The 20,559-nt window shown below is 40.4% G+C and overlaps 1 protein-coding gene across 5 annotated transcripts in view; it reads left to right on the top strand.

Annotated features, from left to right (window-relative positions):
• Positions 1–20,559, top strand: part of TRIM2 (tripartite motif containing 2) — a 117,732-nt gene that overhangs the window by 11,602 nt on the left and 85,571 nt on the right. For 2 of the 5 annotated variants that reach the window (XM_056331656.1, XM_056331721.1), the window contains exon 1: positions 13,079–13,281. The exons of 1 other annotated variant lie outside the window; for it this stretch is intronic. The gene's annotated coding sequence lies outside the window, so the exon portion shown is untranslated. Of the gene's footprint in view, positions 1–12,397; positions 12,587–13,078; positions 13,282–13,438; positions 13,838–20,559 lie in introns of those variants that run through there. 2 more of the 5 variants (XM_056331701.1, XM_056331692.1) reach the window with 2 other exon arrangements.

Genomic DNA, 20,559 nt, shown 5'->3' with positions numbered 1-20,559 from the left:
CTTCCCTGCCAGGCAGAACAGCTTAGAAAAAGGAGGTGGTCTTCACATTATTTTTTTTTATTCTGTATGATTCCTTGTGGTTGGGTTGAGTACTGGCATCTTGAAAATGTGTCCAATACCCATGTCTTAATGATCATCCACTCCCATCAGAGCAGAATGTTTTATTTATTGCCAGCTAACCTAAAATCCCCTGTAAGATAAAAGTGGAAGGATAATTTATTTGCATAAGCCAAATATAGACAGCAAAGCTAGTAGGTCAGAGGCAAGCCAAAAGAATTAAAAGCAGTTCTATCTACCTGTATTTTAGCTCATCTTCAGTTAACAAGCAGTCAACTTTGGTGCTTTATGGCTGGGATCCAGTTCTTGGACAAAACCCACTGGCTGGATTTAAATGTCACTGAAAAAACCCTCTGTTTAGCGGTTACTTGTATATGATAACTGGCCAAACTTTTCTTGGAATTCTGTTCAGATTCAAGCATTCCCTCACTTTCTCTTTGATTTCTTGTAATTTATCACTTTCTTAGAGGTCAGTTTGAATATTCTCACACAGGAGAAGTGACGGTTTGCCTTACTGTAGAAATGCTGATGTATTTCAGATGTTAGCTAGACAGCCATCTCCTTTCCAGATGGCATACACACTGGTTGCTTCACTTGGACTACAAACAAGTCATTAGCTCATTGTGAGATAAACATATTTCAGCTGATTGATGATGCTGAAACCTTAGTATGCAGCTCTTCACAAAGCCATATCCTACATAAACCAACACTAATATGGGGTACAGGTATGTAAAAGAGATCAGGAGTTAGGTACATTACCAATTCCGGAGGCTCATCATGCCAATAACCAGTGTCTTTGTTGAGATGGTGGATTTGAGATCACAAGAGTTCCCTGACCTTAGAGATAAAATGACAAGTTATTTTCTGAATCAGCAGACAAAAAGGGATGGAATGGATTTACTATTGCCCTTGACTTTTTAGGTGCAACTACGGAAACATTGTTACCAGTGACCTATTTAAACATACCCAGGACAAAAGCAGATTTTAGGTAATTTAAGGGAGTCTGTGGCGGGGAAGGCAGGGGAGAATTGTTTTCATTGCTGCTGAGGAGCAGGGAATATACAAGGGTTTTTTTGATAAAATGTGATTTTGTTGATTCATTCGGCAGTAAAATGTGCTCTCCATCCAGCAGGTATAAAAGTTAAGTCTGTGCATTGGTTTTCCAGTGTGTCGGAGTTAGCTACTGTGGTACTGTGGCATGTGATGGCATATTACAGAGAGGATGTAGATCAGAGGTCAAAATGAAATGTGATTCTGAAGACCCTTGACCGCGATTTTGTAATAACTCTATTTAATAACATTACATATGAGAACAAAAAGATTTCTTTGAATTAGTAGCTCTACTCTGTTCTTTATCACCATTTTTAATTTCAGCTACACCAGAGGGACTGAATGTTAGTGGAACTGTGCTAATGAGAGAAGACAATGAAAAATAACCATGGCCTTGACTTTAGCTTGTGTATATATATGTACTATTTCCCAATTTCTTTGCATATGTAGATAGATAAATTAATTGAGAGCTGCTTAAAAACTGTGTACAGCACAGTATAATTGACAGGGAAAAGAGTCTTATGAAAAACTTGGGGTTTACCCATTAGTGTTTATTGCAACATTTTTGTTTGCAGTGGGAAAAAAAAAAAGTTTTTTACTTTCTCCTTTGCTCTTCTTCAGATCATAGACCCACTTCTTAAACACTGTGGATGAAAGCCCACCTCTGCTGAGGCCTGTAGCAAATATCCCATTGAATTCATTGAAACCAAGATCTTGCCCTGAATTTGTGAAGTGGTAAAGCACTACTAAACCACACATGCCATAATGCACACCCAAAATGCCAGTGGTTTCTTTTCAGGGATTGGCAAAAATGCTGTTGCGAGATCATGGGGTATTAAACCAGTGTTGCTGTTGTCAGATATCCAGCAGCACCTTTGTTGGTATGCAGAGGAATGTTATTAAACACTCCGCTCCCAAAACTGTTCTTAATGTAAAATGGACAGTGTATATTTTTACATGTTACTTTGGGGTTTAAATATATTTGCCTATTTGCAGTGTTTTGGAATTTGCCTTTTATGAATACATGAGATTAATCTGCAGTTGCCTAAAAATGTCAGTATCATGCTTTAGCATGGTTTCAAAATACCACAGGTTTGTGTGTGAGCACACTGTAGGATAACCAACCTCTGAAGATCTCTGTTATGAGCTCCTCCAGTCTATTTCTGGCTTGTTTCAGAAGAACTTTCTTTAGGCATAGAAGTGGAAGAATCCTTGGTGCTAAGATTTCCAGTAAGGACAGTTAACTCTAATTTTGTATGACACCTTCTCCCTAGGTACTGAAATAGTTTTGTATAGCTTACTATGCATTTCAGAAAGTGGTATTGCCCATCACTTCTGAATTGATCTAGTTATAAACTATGCATTGAAAATCAAAGAGTTTGTAATGAATACCAACTCCAGTCTGTACTGATCTGCCCAAGAACTGAGCACCATTGTTGTACAGACTGGAAGTGCGAGAGGAAACATGGAGCTGCAATAGTGGAGCTGCTTCCAAACAGTTTACTAGGACATGTGAAATAGATGGAGACGCACCGTGGCTGACACGTTTAAGGCTGTTGATATTTTTTTTTATTGGGTATACTGTGATTGCCCAAATTATGGAGATGTTTAAACCAAATTGCTTTTTGTAAAGGACTCAGCTTATAGACTACACTGTTCATATGTCTCCATATTTAAATGGAATTTTATGTTTCATTCACTAAGTTAAAGATTACTTCCTGCAGTGGCTTAATATAGAAGGGAGACTCTCTAAAGGTGTAGTTCTTCTTACAGTCAAAAGATGGTAGTACAATTTCTATTCCAAGCGGCCCAGTAAAACAGAGCAATGGCAATGCATCTGTTGCTTGCATTTATAGGAAGGGATACGGGAACAAAAGAAGGATGAGAATCCATAGATGAAAACACACCAACCAGTTTGTCAGGCAGTGATTACGACCGTGATCTTCTCTGGGAGTCAATAATTCTGAATGTGGCCATGATGCCCAGGCTTAACTGGCTGTAGTGCAGCGATTGAGCCAGCTGGTGATGGACATCTGTAGTGAAGGGCTTAATGAAAGGCTTAGGGGGTTGAGAGAGCATGAAATGAGAATGTCCTTCTCACCATCTCTGATGTTTTCAATAAAGTCTCTGAAAGCAATGATTGATGTAATGAAAGCAGCAAGTTTAATTAGGCCTGACTATTGATTAGTATAATGTTAATCTCAAAGTATTTTATAGTGAGGTGCATGAGATTCATAGCAAGGAAATAGTGTTTCTGTGGGAACAAGTACTACAGTTTCCTTAATTTCAAAAGGAGAGAAGTCATCATGCACTAACTGCCCAAACAGAGATTTAAGACAGACTGTTCCCCAAGAAATGTGGACTCCTCCCATCTCATTTTATTTTCTAGGAATAAAAAGCAAATAAGATACTAATGCTAAAGAAAAGGAACTATTTATCTGCTTTTTCACTAGTCAACAACGTTTTGTCTGTAATGAATGCTGTTAGAGCAGTTGTTTGCTTGGACATACTGCTGATTGTAGCAGAACCTGGGAAACTTATTTTACGCAAGGGATACGTGATGCTGTTCAGCAAAGTAGAATCATTTAGGATCTAATATCCCTGGCACAGAAATATTTAGACGTGTATGATGCCGCATCTGAGCTGAGAAAGCAGGAACATGGCTGCACACAGTGTGTGCAAAGATTGTGATGGAACATTTGTATCCTTGAATAATACAGCAAGTACCTCTGTATGCACTGAGATGCCATAGTGAATCTGCTTACAAATTAGACTAATAGCTAACTTGAGATCCTAATAGAAGTGCTGTGCTTTTAGATGTGCAGTATCTACTTCAAGAATTCCAGCTCTGCACTGCAGTGCCTGTAAAAATCATGCTCAGTCCTAACAAGTTAAGCCTAGGCACTGGAATTAGGCACCCTGTGGAGTCAATGAATAGCCTTCAGGTTCAGCATAGAAGTAGCCAAAAGAAAATAGCGAGCACAGGACTTTGTCCAAATTTTCTTGTTTTCAGGAACCAAGGTGCAGTTGAAAGCCACAGATCATCACATTTTTACACTGAGGATTCTATTACAGATGTCATCTACTGCAGCAGGACTGTATTTGGAGAAGGCAAAACAAGTAGTGGGATTTTTCAATTATCTTGCTTCTGGTTGAAGGGTACAATGAGATACATTGCCAAAAAAGCTGTGCAGGTAAAGGCGGAAGCCTGTTTCTGGGGGTGGGTATGAGAGCATTATGTCGCAAAACCAAAGGTTTGTTATCTGTTCTCTGATCTCAGACTCAGCCTGGGAGCAGGAGGAAGTTTGCAGCTCCTAGAGTCAAAAGGTCAGTTCCAGGCACTGGGATTATCTGAGATCTGTGTAAATAAATCTCTGTATTTTCTGGGGAAAATGATGCTAGGAGCACACTCTCACCTTTGATTCCTTCCACCAAGCCAGAGCCCTCTCACTTCTAGAAATCAAGGAATTCTCTGTGCATGGAAAAGGACTTCTGCAAAATCTGAAGGAGTGAAAAGATACTGCTAATGAACATCATTGCAGCTCTTCCTCTTCCAACAGTCTTAATCTTAATTCACGGTGATTTCTGCAGCATTCTAGTTGTCTCTGGGAAATCATTTTTTCAGGCATGGTATAGTGTGTGGTTCCTAAATTATAAGTAATCCTCTCAAGTAGCTGATTTGGACAGGAGTGCTGGAAAAAGTTGCAATGAGTGTTTTAAATAAGCACCTTCAGCATTTCCATTCCACTTGGAACACCAACACCCCCGGAAAGTTACTCAATTCATTCTAAATGGGAGGTAAAGTCATAAAGAGTTCTAACTAGCTGAATGTGTTGGTCACATTGGTCACATAATTCTCCTGGTGAATACTTTTGGTTTGTGTGTTTTAAGTTGTTTCCTTGTATTTAACAAACATAAAGACATTCCAAGGAAGTAGTGCTGTTTGCGGAAAGTTCCCTCTGAAGGTCCCTGGAATCTGGAGCCATCCATTTCAGTTCAGAATTTCTAGGGCACAAATGGTGTCATAGCAGGTGACAGTGTCTCTGCACTGACTTAGGTGAAGCAAGAGAGCTAAAGGTAATTATTTTTTGTTCTTTTTTGAGCTCCCTGGGCTCATGAAGTGAATGCTGGCTATGGTGATGGTGCCGAGGTACTAAAATGCAGGAAAAACAGGGAAGATGGACAAGGCAAGGACCAAATTGTGCCACCAGCTGCTCATTTGTTTTCCAAATAAAACTGTATTTGACTTCTCTTTTACATTTACATCTTCCCATGTGTATACCAATGCCTCAGTACCACCTGCTGTCTCATAACTGCTGCCCTGTAGTAACTGCAAGCAAACCAAGCAATTTTATTTAATAGTAAAAGCAGGGTAGACCTCTGGAAACAGGACACTGCATGTACTGTGTTCAAGAGGCTTTTGCTAGATATAACATTAAAACATGTCCAGATGTGGTTGAAATCACTAATGCCTATTAAAGGCAGAACCTGGAGGACTGGAAAACAGGTCTTCTGTGTGACTCTAGATCCATGAGACAGCTGAGAAGCTGTGCTGTGCCTCCTGGATGCAGTGCTCTCTGGGCATGAGACAATTTTGACAGCTTTTATTTTCTTTTCCAAATTTATGTCAATACAATCTAGACCTTAGCAGAGAAATATGAAAACTTGGATAATTTTCTGCCTGAATAAAACCCCTCTCTTCTGTAGAAGCTTGCAGAATTATTTCCCTTTTCAATTATAATGTTAATGGTTACATATCTGAATTTCCTGCCTTTCTGGATAAACTAGTGATGCACAGATGTGGTTATCGCCTTTCACTTCAATGCTGCTAGAACTCTGTAATTTCAGATGGTCAATGACAAATGTTACTCTTCTGTTGCTATCTTAATGCAGCCTCCTGTGCTGTAGCTGTATAGATCCAGTGCAGCTTCTTTCTGCTCTATCCATTCTGCACCTACAATTCAGATCGAGATTTCTGGCTAACATTCTTTTGATGTTGATGTTATGGGGCGCTTTTTTTTTTTTTTTTTTTCAGTCTAAAAGCATTTGATTTCGTATGCATTTTATTTGGATAGGATGGGTACAGAAAGAGTCAAGTAACAATGTTAATTGGCAACATTTCAGGTAGGGTCAATTTATTTGGTCTGGCGGTGTAAGAGAAAATGTGGAAGCATTTAGAGTATTTTGGATTGAAAAGGGAAACGTTATGCAGTTTTGTGATTAGAAGCTTACAGAAACATACCCTGTAGAGCAAGGAAAATCATCAGATTAGAAGTAGATAGTAGAACTAGGAGGCTGTTTTAAGTCCAAGACAACCTTGCCATGAGCACAAACAACTCAGACTTCTTGAAATTCTGATAAAATAATACTTGACCCAGTAAATGGAGGATCATTCTCAAATGTTCCTTGAAAAACAGTCTTAAATGATGAGAGCTGTAGGCTTTGCATAGGAAAAAAAGCAAGACATCCTGACTGGGATGGACTGCTGATCTTACATCGGCCTTTTGCAGATCTCTTGATGCTGCCCTCCACCCCTCCACCCCCCCCGCCACACACACACATTGCTTAGCCCTCTTAGGAATAGACAGACTGGTATTTAAGGTTTATTTGAGGTGAAGCACCTTGTTTAGAGATGGTGCTTTGCATCTTACGTTGTCATAACATGTAATTTCACAGAGCAGTCTATGTTCCACTCTCCCAGCAGTTGAACATCATCTCTGCTTCTCACCCTAGGGAGCGACTAGTTCATTGGCCATGTCATGCAATCATATCACAAAAACCTTGGGGACTGTCAGTGTTTAATCTGCCCTTAATGAAGCCTGCCAGATCAGCTTACACTATTTGTCACTATTTTCTGGCCTAGCTGCCAGAGCCTTGGCAATGATTTCTGCTTCTAAAACAAGGAAAGAAATAGGCAGGCCTGCAGTTGGGAGCATTAACTGAAATTGAAATCCATGAGAAATCCAGGCAGAAATCCACCTTTGATCTCTTTCCTGTGTGTTCTAGGCTAGATGAAATCAGATTAGTTTTAATCCCCATAATGACTATTTCCTTGGCTGAACCCAGGCAAGATCCATGCAGGGACTGAGGCCAGATGTATGGACTGCCTACTCTCTGGAGTAGACTAGAGTTCAGGAACCCTTGATCTGGAAAAGTCACAGTGAAGTGCAGCCTTGTGCACAGCACTATGGCTTGTTAGTGACCACGCACAGAGCCAGATTGTGTGTTTCTGCACTGAACTCCCTAGCATTTCTGGTTTATGAGTCAGTATGCAGATGCCTGCCAGCTCAGGTGGCCCTGTTTCCACATTGTAGACATGGCCTTAAGTATCTAATGGCCACCCTAAACACTCCAGGCAGAAATGTAGGTCTTTGAAACATGCCACGTAACCCAGGTGTCTGGAGATGCTAAACAGCTGCCAGGGCTGAGCAACTGGGCATCTCCCTCTTCCCAGACACATCAGGACCACCACAGAAGACACTCTGTGCCTATCTTCTCTGAAGCAGTTAGTCTGGCAAAGCTCAGAAATCACCTGCTCAATCTCAGAAAAATAGCTCCTGCCATCAAGGACACAGAAACCTGATTCTACTCCTAATGAACAGCCAATTACTGAAGCAGAGATTGGACTTTCAAGGTTAGTGCCTTAAACAACAGCCTGACTACTAGGCTACACAGCGGTCTCTGTTCCCTTCTTCACTCCCTTTGTTATTTAGTAATATCAGGACAGCAGCTTCAGGAGGATTCCTACCTTAGAATAATCTAAAAAGTTATGGTTAAATAAGGGAATGTTGGTTAAACTTTCAGCTGGCTGCTAGTAGATTGGAGTCCCAGTCTGTCATCTCTTGAGTACTGTAATTGCCTCTCATCTCTTCTCCAGCCAGCTTTTGTGAGAAAGGGAAGTTAACTCAAGAGAATGGGTATGTATGAATCCCAGCTGGAGATGGGCATTTTCCTGCAGCCCAGATGAGGATACCAAGTTCATGGACAGAGTTTAAGATCTTGGCATTTTGCAGTAGCTAAGTTAGGCAGCTCTGTGCTAATGTGCTGGCTTTTGTGAGTGTCATTCCTGTGGATTGCTTAAGCACAGAACTCTTGGCAGGGAGACCTGCAGACTGCAAGGCACCTTGTGGTTAGGAATTGACACCCCTGCCTGTGCCTCTTTGTAAATCTGTCTCTCCCTTTATTTACTGCTAAGATTTTTTTTCCTCATTCAAAGCATGTCAATCCAAGTAGATAGAAAGGAAGACCATTCTCTATAATAGGGCCATGGGAGGAAGGAGATTGCGGTATCGAGAACAGTATAAATCTGATGAGCATGTAATACCCTGGAAATAAAAGTAGCTTGTCTATGTAAAAGCCTAGCATGGAGTTACATGAGGTAGTGTGTCGACTACAGATTTCTTTTGGAATAAGTAATGTGATATTGTACAAAGGGTTTCCATTGTCAGTTCTCTCTATCTCTAAGCAAAGCCATATGTAAAATTGTGTTGCTAAGACATTGTTTTCGTAGGCTTGATATAACAACATGGGAAAAGATGTAGGAAATATACAATAAATGCTGCTGGAATGGTTGGATGCCATTTTAAATAACCACTGGAAGTCTGCCTTTCTTAGCTGCATGGTAGGCTGTAGGGTTGCTATTATGTTGGATGTGTGCCAAACAATGTCCAGGTTGTAACAGCTCAATTACATTTTTTTCTGAGTCTATTCACTGAGAGACCATTATTGCAGATCCTGGGCTGTCAAGAGAAGCTTGGACTCGTGGAGTGAGCTAATTCCCTGATGGAAGGAAACTAACAGCAAGTTCACAGGTTACAGCTGCATCTCTGTGTGCCTGAGTCCTGCTGTGAACGCAAATCTTTCTTTTGTTAGTCTATCTGCCTTCTCAGCAGTATCTCAGCCAGGTTTCTTACAGTGTGATCAGAAATCTGGGTAACTTGGGATCCCCGGGTAGCTAAAGGCAGAGTTTAAGGTAAGAATTGTAAGTGCTGTAGGTTAACATACAGGAAGTACGCTGGTACTACTCAGGTGCCCACTCCTGAGACTGGTGCCCAAACAGGAAGCGGCAAGTGTCCAGGAGCTGGATACACACAAAATACTTATGTAGATAAGTGGAAAAGGATCCAAGTTTATGCTGCTTCCATGCTGAGCTGGCTAGATGTTACTTAGCTCAGTCCAGAAGCCACGTAACCATGTAGGCTTTTGCTGCGCTATGCTTTTCTGTGTTGGGAGAGTTGGGAAAACTATGAAAAGTAGTTCTTTTGTTCCCATTCTGTGTCAGATATTTGCTTCTTTATGTAAAATAAGCTATTAACTTCATTGCTTTACCTTGTTATGATACTCATTTCTCAGTTTGTCCCTGACATCTTTGTGCAATGTACTGTCTGAAGTTCAAGGTTTTACATGGCAAAAATGTCAGAACTATATGAGTTTGACAGCTTATCCCTTTGTAATACGCTTAAGAAATCTTTTAGTGCTTTTCTGAATATATTGTCTTTCCTAGGGGCACTGAATACATGTTTCACTAGACATTGTCTAATTATTGTGTAATTCTATATATAAGATTAATTCAGAAGTGGATGTAGATGTTTGAAAATATTTTCTGATTTCCATTCTTTTATTTTTTTTACTTTTAGATGGCGAAAGATTGTAAAACAGTGTGGTTGGTATGCCTTGTGGGTAGAACATGAGAGCCTTGGGGTTCAAAAGACAAACACCAGGGAGGCCTGACTCCTGTGTAATGTTTGACTAGGAATGTGATATTTGATAGATCATAAAAGTTTCAGTCATGTAAGGTGGTACTGAACTTTCTCATATCCAATTGAAGTTAACACCATGCACCAAATCTCCTTTGTTTTTCTGTATTACAGAGATAACATTTAATACTTTCACATCTTCATATAACACTTGAATTTCACAGAATAAAAGGTATGTGTGCACAGCTTTTGACAAAATACTGCTCTGAGTAGTTGTTGGAGTAGGTCTCCTGTGCAGGAAAATACAGTTTGGGTATTCAGTGCAATGTATGGAGCAGTTTTCTTCTTGAATTTAAAAGTCAAACTTTTCCCAGTTTGAGGGAAAAACCCCTTTTGGGGATTTTGTATTAGAAAATATCCCATCACTTGTGGCACAAGCAGTTTTTTTGTGAAACCCTGGTCTTGGTTCTTGAACACCTACTTGGTGAGGCAACGTCCCAAACACCACCTCACCTTCAGGCAGTATGACTCTCCTTTGTAAAAGTGCATGCTGGTTTTGGCTGGAATAGAGCTGATTTTCTTCGTAGTAGAGTATGGGGCTGTCTTTTGAATTTGTGCTGAAAACAGTGTTGGTAACACAGGGATGTTCTAGTCATTACTGAGCAGTACTTCCACAGATTCAGGGCCTTTTCTGCCTCTCATCAACCCCACCAGCGAGCCGGCTGGGGGGCACAAGAAGTTGGGAGGGGACACTGCTGGGACAGCCGGCCCCAACTGACCCAAGGGGTATTCTGTTCCAAATGATGTCACGCTTAGCATATAAAGCTGGGGGAAGAAGGAAGGGGGCCACGTTCAGAGTGATGGCGTTTGTAGCTGTGACACGTAATGGAGCCCCACTTTCCTGGGGATGGCTGGATGCCTGCCTGCTGAAAGGAAGTGGTGAATGAATTCCTTGTTTTGCTTTGCTTACACACACAGCTTTTGCTTTACCTATTAAACTGTCTTTATCTCACTTTTACCCTTCTGATTCTCTCCCCCATGCTACAGGAGCAGGGAGTGAGCAAGCAGCTGTGTGGTTCTTAGTTGCCAGCTGGGTTAAACCACGACAAAGTGTCTCCACTACACAAGAAAGGAACATAAATGCTGTGGGGTTTGAAGAAATGCTTCCTGCCTGCTTTGTCCCACCTGGAGAGCCCCTTTGCACAGGGGAGTCTAGGAGGACCTTGCATAAGTTTTGGGGAAATGTTCTGTAGGCAGGTTGCTCTCTCTTGTTCATCTTCTGAATAGGAGTAGAGAATAAAAATTAGTCCCCATGTATTAATGTATTTCATGCTAATAAAAGTTGCTAGACCTGTAGACAGGTCAGGAGAGATCTCGATCCACTGAGTCACAACACAGATACCTCAAAGGTAGGGTTTTACTAAAGTTTTACCGATAATATTTTTCAAACTGTAATCACTGATTTTGTGTAGTTAAACAGGGGGGTTTGCCTTCTTAACCATTTGACTTTTGATTTGTATTACCAATAGAAGGGTTATCTGCAAGAGTGGCTGAAGATAGAGAAGGGAGGCGAGACATCTACCTACCCGTTTCACAGGGGTCACAAAACATCTGTGACATGGCTACCACTTCATGTCGTTCCCAACCCAGGCAGGTCTTTAGCTGCTGACTTAGAAGGCAAAGCCACCTCACTCAGCCCAACCCCATTACCGGAGAGCTAAACTTCCTACCTCCCCAGCGCGATCTGACAGCTCTGCCCTCCCCACCTCTGCTGTGGGCAGGTTTGTCTCCTTGGAGCTGAAAGGAAAGTCCTATAAACAGCACCGTGTCTTTTCTGCTTCTGCTCCACTGCATGCTCTGCCTCACTGACACACAGCTCCGTTCAGGTGCTTCCTTGAGTCTTACCGTAGCGTGATTTCATAATGTAGTGACTTCAAAGTGACTTCAGAGCTGATATTTCAGTTTTGAGTAAGGTAGATGTAAACAGCATTTGGGCTTACATCGTTTTGAGTGAGGTCCTGGTTGCTTGGAACGATAAACACACAGAAAAAACCCCCTCCACTCCATAAGATGCAGTATTGATTGCTACATTGAGCCATGATGTCAAGTATACGCTTCCCTTCCTCCTTGCTTCCCAGAAATGCTAAATAGTAGACCTTGTTTACTGGAATTTACAAATTATTTTGTCTTTGTGAGTGATGCAATGACAGTGCCCCCTACACTGTCGTTTAATTCATAATACCATTTGGGTTTTTTTTATCCTACATTTCTAATGCAGTTATTAAATAACTATATTTCTTGCCCCCCAGACAGTTCAGCTCTGATTTTATAATGAGAATTTCAGTGTTAGATTATTTTAAAAGAGAATCTAGGCCATATACATTATGTAAGGTTGCCATAGTAACAGTTTCTCCGAGGGGAAAACCAACTGTCTGTAGTTTCCACAGAAACCACTCCCCGCTGAGACAGGTGCCTCCAAGGGAAGTGAAGGGAATATAAATGAGAGAGAGAAAAACACTCACGCAGATGTCATATGATCTCTGCGGCATCCCCACGCTGTTACAAATTCAACCGAGTATTTCTGGGTTTATTTTCAGTTCGTTGTTTTTTGATTGCATGACTGGCACCTTCTCTTGCCATGTAAACTCTGGCCACCCTTCCCTCGCATGGAACTGGTTTTGCAGCTGGAGGTACGGCAGTGTTCCACCGTGGCAGTGAACTGACCACAGCAGATACTAAAGCCCAGTGCTCTAGGAACCACTGTGCGTGGGAGAATTTAAATGGTAAATGAGAATTTTCTCCCTTTTTTATTAACTTCCCCACCCCCTCCCCCGACCCCTCAAAGAAGTCAGCAAAGACAGACAGGTATGGAAATACTTTCATCCAGAGAGGAACTGGAGAGGAGTGAAGCTCAACTAATTTGTCAGTTAATTTTTATTCTTTTGGGGTACAAGCATGCACTGCTAGAGAAAATGTATTCTGAAAGATCAGGATGTAGTAAAAAGGAATTAAGTCCTAGGATTTGTTAACTGAGAAAAAGTGGAGAAATTTCTTTAATGTGCTTTAATGTCATGGAGACATGTGTGGATTAACATTTCTGAAATCCTTTTGCACGTTTTTTTCACAAACAGTGTTGATTTGTTTTATTTTTTTCTTCAAGGGCAATAAAACCGTGACATTCATTCAAGGCTTAGTGCAGCCATAACTACAGATTAATGCGCTGGCTACTTCATCTTCATCCTGTCATCTCTGTGCTGCTTTATGGGGAAAGCAGGCTGACATGGTTATTAAATCTGGCAGCTGTGTTGTATGCACATGGGAAGCAAGTAGAGCACAGCATATAGAAAATGAGTAGCTTTCAGATAACAGTCCTCTTTTCACTGCTGCGAGGCTTGAAAGGCAGCCTAAAAAGCTCTTTCTCTTCTTTGTAATCACATCGCTGGATCAGTGCGCAAATATCACAAATACAGTTGCAAATGTAAGTATTCGTTGCCTGTGTGGTGCTTTCAGATTGCTAATTAGGGTTTGTACCTCAGTGTTCTGCTTGAAAAAGCAGAGAGATGAAAGCTGAAAACATCCTGACAGGGAAAGCTGCTCTGCAGTATTGTTCTGGCTTTCAGTGGAAGAGCTACTGAGGGAAAGGGGTGCGTGAAAGCTTTCCAGAACAAATAGTTTGCACTTGTGTTTGTTGATTTTTGGGACATCTGCTTGCTACTTTGTCTGTGAGGGGAGAAGCCAAGCAAATGCAGGAGGTACTTCTGGAGAGATGGTTTTCTGCTTAAGTTAGATATTATTTGATATTAAGGCAAGAAAGATACTTCAACAGTAATAGGACGCTTGTGAATTCATAGGGGAGAAATCTGCCATGGTATTTTTCACCTGGAATCTTTTCTTTAAAAATCCATAAATGCAGACCTGGACTTCTTATTAAGAAACTCGACAATAGCTTATTAACAGAAGTGCTGACAAATAGTCGTCATAAGGGGCACCAGTAAGTTTGCATCTGACCTGATAAGAACAATGAACATAGCACGGTGAGCAATGCATGTTTTTCACTAATCTCACTCTGAACATGAAGACAATCTTTATCTGCTATGTGGCATGAAGGCAGGGTAGTAAGGTGGCTGGGAAGCAGCGGAGTTGAAGGTTTTTCAGTGTTGTGGTGATACTGCAAGGAAGAGAATTGCTATTTGTTGGTGGGTTTTGGTCTCATAGCACTGAATAAACAGCATCTTGGGGTTTATTCTTCTTTTTAATTCAAAGCTTCTGTAGTGCATTGTCCTATGGAGTTTATGGCTAGTGAATTCTTACTGTGCTGTGAATGAAATCTGCTTATTGAAAACAGCCACTGATCAGTACCAAGTATAAATATCATATAATTGTACAAGAAGTGCAGGCTGTAGCCAGTTTGTGTTGCCATGTCATGTTTTTTGCTTTAGGTACGGGTTTTGTTATTTCTTAGGGACCATTGTGGTACTGTAAGCCATTTATGAGTTATGTGAAAATGTCATTATCACAGTTAACAGGTGACTGCCATTAAATGAGTAGGGAGAGAAGTATATATGTTGTGTTGTTTGCTGCACACAGGAGGCTAAACATTCGTGGTATAGCCCCCTTGACAGTGCTGCTATAAGACGAGTACGATTGGTGAATCTGTTGATTATAAAATGCTTTTGCGATACGTCAGTCTCATCTTACAGATGTATATGTAGAAGTGCCTGTCTTCATTATAGCAAGTGAAAGGTGATTTTGGAGCTTCTCTTTCCTTCCTCTTGTCTCCTTTCCCCCCTCATAAACAGTCAGAAATTCATAGCTTTCCTGAAACTTAGCGGTGAAAATGGTCATTTTTGATGACAGCTGTGGAGCTAAGCTTCCCAAGCCTGAGTGGCAGCCAGCCAACTGCCGAGGCAAGTGGTGACCTTTCAGGACAATGTCTCTCACAAAAATGTCAAAATACTAAAATGGCAGACATCAAATGCCATGTGCGCAGGGAAGGGTTGTCAGCTGGCAGGCTTTCAGCTGAAGGCAGTTAATCCACTGCTTGCCGGGATTAAACATTGAAAGCCCCTGCCTAAGTCTCTAACATGTAGAGATAATATTCATGTGTGTCCTGAATAATTTCAGAAGTTCTTCTGTGAAGATTTGGGATATGGATAGAAAATTTCAGAGGTGTTTTATTTAAAAATCTGCTCAGTCATCTTCCTGACGAATGTCCAGAAAAGCAGCTTTTTGCCTTTTCTTTTGCACTTTGCATTGCATACCAGTTTTCCTCCCAAATCTCATTCACAATGTAAATGGATCCTGATGAAGCCTAAGCAGAGTTCATTGATGCACAGCAGGATGCTGAAATTCTGATAGTGTGTGCACTGACTTTTTAGGCATATGCTCACTGAATATTAAACTATCCCCTGCAGTTCTTGGTGCCGCAGCCCCGAGCTGAGACTTCATTTGCTATTACATGCATCGATGCTTTGTAACTTTCTTGGAAGGCACTGAGGTGTGAGCTTTCCCATGCTTGCTGGTGTGTCAGCTTCTCAGATACCTTTACCCCTGGTAAACAGATCCGTGACACTGTGATTGCCTGCCTTGTTGGTTTTCCCCCTGCTGCGTAAATATTTCTGGGAGGTGTGAAACTGCCTGATCCTTTACCTCGGCCTGTAGGAAAGCCAGGCAGTGTGCATAGCTGATCAGGGAACTAACCTGTTCACCTTATGGTTGACCCCACTTGGAGAATAAGAAAGAATACACCAGTGACTGCACCAGACCAGTCTTGTCTGGCCAGTTTGCAACTGGCCACAGTTCAAAAGAAATCTCGGTATTCTCCAGGCAAAGCACAGGGTGAGCTGCCAACACAGGTAATCCCTGAAAAGCAGCCAATGGCCAGGTTTGATGGTGCCAAATCCATTGTTACTACCAAGATGCTGAAAAGGAACATAGTCCTTTCCAGTATTTCTTTCCTTTTTACCTTCTCTTTCATGACAGGTGTTCTGTTTCACTCCAAGTTCTTTCTCTTACTACAAGCAAGCAAAATTTTATAACTGTGTTTTAGTGTTCTTCACTTCTATTCTTAGAGGAAGTGTCATATCGTCCATTCCCCTCTCCCTCCCCCTCCCCCCCCCCTCTTTAAAACTGGGAACACTGCATTCCATTACGACCTTCTGTCTTCCGTAGTCATAGGAAAGCGTAAGTCTCCATGTTGGTCTTTATTTTTCAGTCAGTATTCTGTGATCACTCCTCCTCTCTCCTATTCCCTACAAGAAGAATTATGAAGCAAACGAGGTAGGTAAGGACATATTCCCATAAACATCTTACAAAAATTAGTCCTTCCTCCTGCCTTTCCTTTCTCACTTCTTCCCATCTTTAAATTTCTACCTGCTTTGCCACAAGCACTTCTGTGATTTGAGACTTACTAAGATGTAAAAACCTGTCTGGAAGAAAAACATTATGCTCATCTAGTTGAGGAATAAAAAGGTAACTGAGGTACCAATTAACCTAACTTAACACAGATAGCTAGCCTGAGTTTTCAATTTTGATATTAAAACAGCAAACCACATGTAGACACAATCTATTTAATAATCCCTGATATAATGATACAGGGATGAAAAGTAATACAGGGATGCTGCTGTTTCTGTGGGCTTTGCATGAAGAAAAAAATCTGAGAAAAATAACAGCAGCAGCTGTAATTTCTTTTAAATCCAATTATACAGGGCTTGGTTGTTTCCTGAGCAGCTGTACAGTGTCAGATCAGTTCATCAAACATCAGTCATTACACCTGATATGAAATTCTCACTTGCACCAATGGCATTATCATTTTATCCTGCATTTATATTATTTATCTTTACTATTTCTGTAGCATCTAGCAACACTTCTAATGGAAGGCCAATGAGCCAGGTACTGTATAGAAACAGAAGGTAATCCTTGCCCCCAGATTGCTTGCAAGCTATATTAAAAATAAAGCAAAACCCTCTTATCATACAGTTACCAAGTTTCTTGTTTGGCTTTTTGTCTGAATTCAGAATACATATGTCAGTAGTATATTATAACTGAATTAGTTGTCAGGATGCCAGAGTTTGCCTAGACATGGGCTTGAAATTGCTTGTAATTAAAGTAAGAAAATGACATACACTTACTGTGACCTTATTTCAAAGCCTTCTTACTGATTTACTTGGAGTATCTCCCTTAGGCTGCTAATGTTTAGCTGTTAAGTTAATAAAGTATATTAGTTGAAATTAACTCGACTGACCAAAACATGACTATAATTACAAAATAGTTGTGGGCCACTGGTGAAGATTCCCATTACAATCATTAAGACACTATTGTCAATTACTAAGGTAATAAGGCTCATGATAAACTTAATTACTAAAGTAATAATATTCATTATTAAGTTTAATGAGGTACATTTACCTGCAGTTATTTACAGGATCTATATTTCAGTGTTAATTGTTGACATGTAATAGCAGCGACATGACACATGGCTGTCAGACTTAATTGACTCATCATGGATTATGTACTGTGATTCTAGTAGGTGAACAGGGGGGATCATAATATGGGATGAGAGTCTTCCTCTGTTTTTTCTGTAAGACCAATTTTTCCTGTTACTCTGCTCCTTACTCATCTTACAAGAAGATTTCAGGAGCAGTCACATAGCTGTTAACATCACCTCTTCTGCTACCTTTTGTTTGAACAGGATGGTGTAGGGTATGCAGTAGTTTTTAAACCTGTAAACTATGACTGAATCTGCCATCTGAAATCAGTCAGAGCAAATCTCTAGTTTACAAAGCCATACTATAATACACTCTTCAGTTCTGAAAATATTTAGTTTATTCAGTTTGTATGCTCTTCAGATCATCCATGAGGCAAGTCTGCAGCATGTGAATAGTATCTATAATTTAACTGAGCAATGTAACTGATATAACTGAGCAAAAATTTATGATTATTCTTTCTGGAAATTTATATTGCACAACCCACTATGCTTTCTAAGTGCCATTTTTCTTATGAGGTCATAAACCTAGTGTATATGCAGGAATAAAAAAAAATCTAAAGGATCCCAGAGGGCCAAATTGCAGCTGAAAACATCTGATACCTTTTATTTCCCAAGATTTTATAATTTCAGTTTGAAACTGAACTTTACAATAATATCTCTTTTTGCATTGACACTACAACTTGTATAACCATGGTGACATATTAAAACTAACCGTGGGCATTGGTGTCAGCCACAATTTAAATATGTTCTGACAGTGGCACTGTTGTCCCTTCCATAAAGCAGTTGAAAGAATCTAAATGAATGCAAGCTGCCAAACATGAAGGGCTATTGTAATCATCAAATGTCTTTTTTGGGTTTTTTGCATACAGGGAACAATGAATAAAACAGTCTGAAAGATTATCTGGCAGCATGCAATTAATCATAAATCCAGCTTGATCTGGATGGGTAAAGCAGTAGTTTATCAATCTGGTTAGCTAGTACTTTGAAAGGATTTTGCCGAACTCGTTAGTTCGGTAATATTAACACAGGTGCCTCTTTTTTGATGAGACAATAATATGATTCCAAAATGGATAAGCTAGAAGGTCAAGGGCAAAATAATTTATCCACAGGAGTGGTATGGATTACTGTTAAGGACATTCTGAAATCCTGTCCTATCATTCATGTATTTCAAAGCATTCCTAAAAGTAATGACCTAATTTTAAAGACAGTAAATCAGAAATAACCAAATCATAGCAGTTTGTTTGTCTTTTAGAAAGATGGATAGCCTTAATTTAAAGGCTTCAGTACTTTTGAGTCCCCTTTATATATCTAGGGGAGTCATTCAAACAAATTTTATACTTTTTTTGTTCTGTTTTCCCCCTCCCCTTCAGTTCAGTGGGAATTCACTCACACAAGGGGCCTTTTCAAGAACCAAGAGGGTCTACAGACTGCAAGTGAGCTACCTCTGTTGAATGTGTTATAATGAACCAACTTCCATTCTTCTTTGGGTGGAGATAGTTTCACTGAAAACTGTGTCTTTGGCTGTGCCTTGACAGGTTGCAGTGAAGTACTTCCTCCTAGGTGGCAGGGCTAGTTTTTTGAACAAGGAGATTGACGCTGACTCCCTTGATGTTCAGAGTGTTGCCCTACTGACATATCTGAATCCATAGGTTGTTATAGCTTTGTTGCAGTATGTGTAGCACTCAAATTTTAAATTATTCCTTAGTTAATGCTAAGGCATTAGGTAATTGCTATGTAGAAGTGAAGCAATGAAGGCGAAAATTGATTAAAGAATTAGATCAATTAACACCCAGATTATGTTAGCGTGTTTGGAGTTCTCAGGTCAATATACATATTAACCTTAGGCCAAGACATAGGCATCCTATAAGTGAATGTAACTCATACTGCATATTCTCATGGCAAAATTTTACCCCAAAGGGGCTTCCAAACATAAGTGTTCCTACTGGGTGGAATAGTCAAAGTATTCTTTTTCTCCGTAAAATTAAGATTGTGTGAATTAAAATAAGAAACAGAGGATTTGTTCAGCATTTTTTTGTTTTTTAAGAGCATGTTGAGAGTTAACAGAGTGAGGCTTTTAACATGGATAGCTTTAGATAGTGCTTATAATGAACACCATGCTGTTGACATCGTAGGTCTTCTAGAAATCAATAATTATTGATGAGAAAATAAATCCTTACTTTCATTGCAATTAGGAGGCTCATGGTGGTTTGCTTTGGTTCTGACCTTGATTGTTCATGCACTGAAATAACAGTTGCAACTAATTCCTTTTTCCAGAAATGCTCAGTTGTTGGTCAGCATCAGAGAGTGTAGATAAGGGAGGACCACCATGTAAAACACTTAGTTTTATTTGTTGGGAAGTATGAGGTTATCCTCTTGGGGCAGCAAAGGGCTGCATCATTGGCTTAGGGTAATGCTTCTAAAATTTTTTTCTGTCCTTAAAATGTCTTCTGGAAGGTTTTGTTTTGCTTTGTTCTTGATGATGTGAGGGCAGTTAGATATGGAGAGGACCTCACCTGATTGCAAGTGGAGGGCAGAGAGAAGAAAGGTTTTTGATGCTCCTTGATCCTCAGCCAGCTAGCCCTAGGAGAATCAGAGCTGATGTTATGCAGCCCTGATTTATGGAGCTGGGAAAAGATTGTTTAGATACTTCAGCAGCAGAGACCCCACACTGCTGTGACCCTGTTGTCTGGAAAGCCTTCTCCTGTAACAATACTTCCCCTCTGTTTGTCACTGAGGGAAGTTTTAGTGTTGCCAGAGCAACAGGTGGCACAGTATCACTATGTGATCTTCTGTGCTTCTGGTGAACTATCTAAATAAGGGTGATTATATAGAGAGCTCAAGACAGCCCTTCAACTGATTGGTTTAATCAGGTATGGAGATTAAAAGTAGGTGTAGGGCTGCCTATCACACTGACAGTGCAATTCTCTAGGTTAATGGATTGCTGTCTCTTTACGGGACTGTCTGTCAATGGGTATGTGTACAAAGAAGTCGATAGCGGTTTGTTTATCTACTGATTCAGAACAGATGCTCAAATAGCACAATTTTCATGAAGGAGGAATTGATAAAGAGTGCAGCTGGGGTGTGGATGGTACAAGAAACTCCATCCATCATTTTCCAAAAGGCACAATGAATGGCTTCATTGTTGCTACTAACAATTGTTGGCCATTTTGTTTGCTATGAACAAAGTATGATCCCACTAAAAGCCAACTCGGAGAAATACAGTGACAGGGGAGTCTCTTTTTTTTTTCCATTCACTTGGCTTCATTCACTGAA

This window comes from Falco biarmicus, chromosome 1, assembly GCF_023638135.1.
Source record: "Falco biarmicus isolate bFalBia1 chromosome 1, bFalBia1.pri, whole genome shotgun sequence".
Lineage (NCBI taxonomy): Eukaryota > Metazoa > Chordata > Aves > Falconiformes > Falconidae > Falco > Falco biarmicus.
Note: the sequence above shows the minus strand (reverse complement) of the source record. Positions and strands in the feature narration are given on the sequence as shown.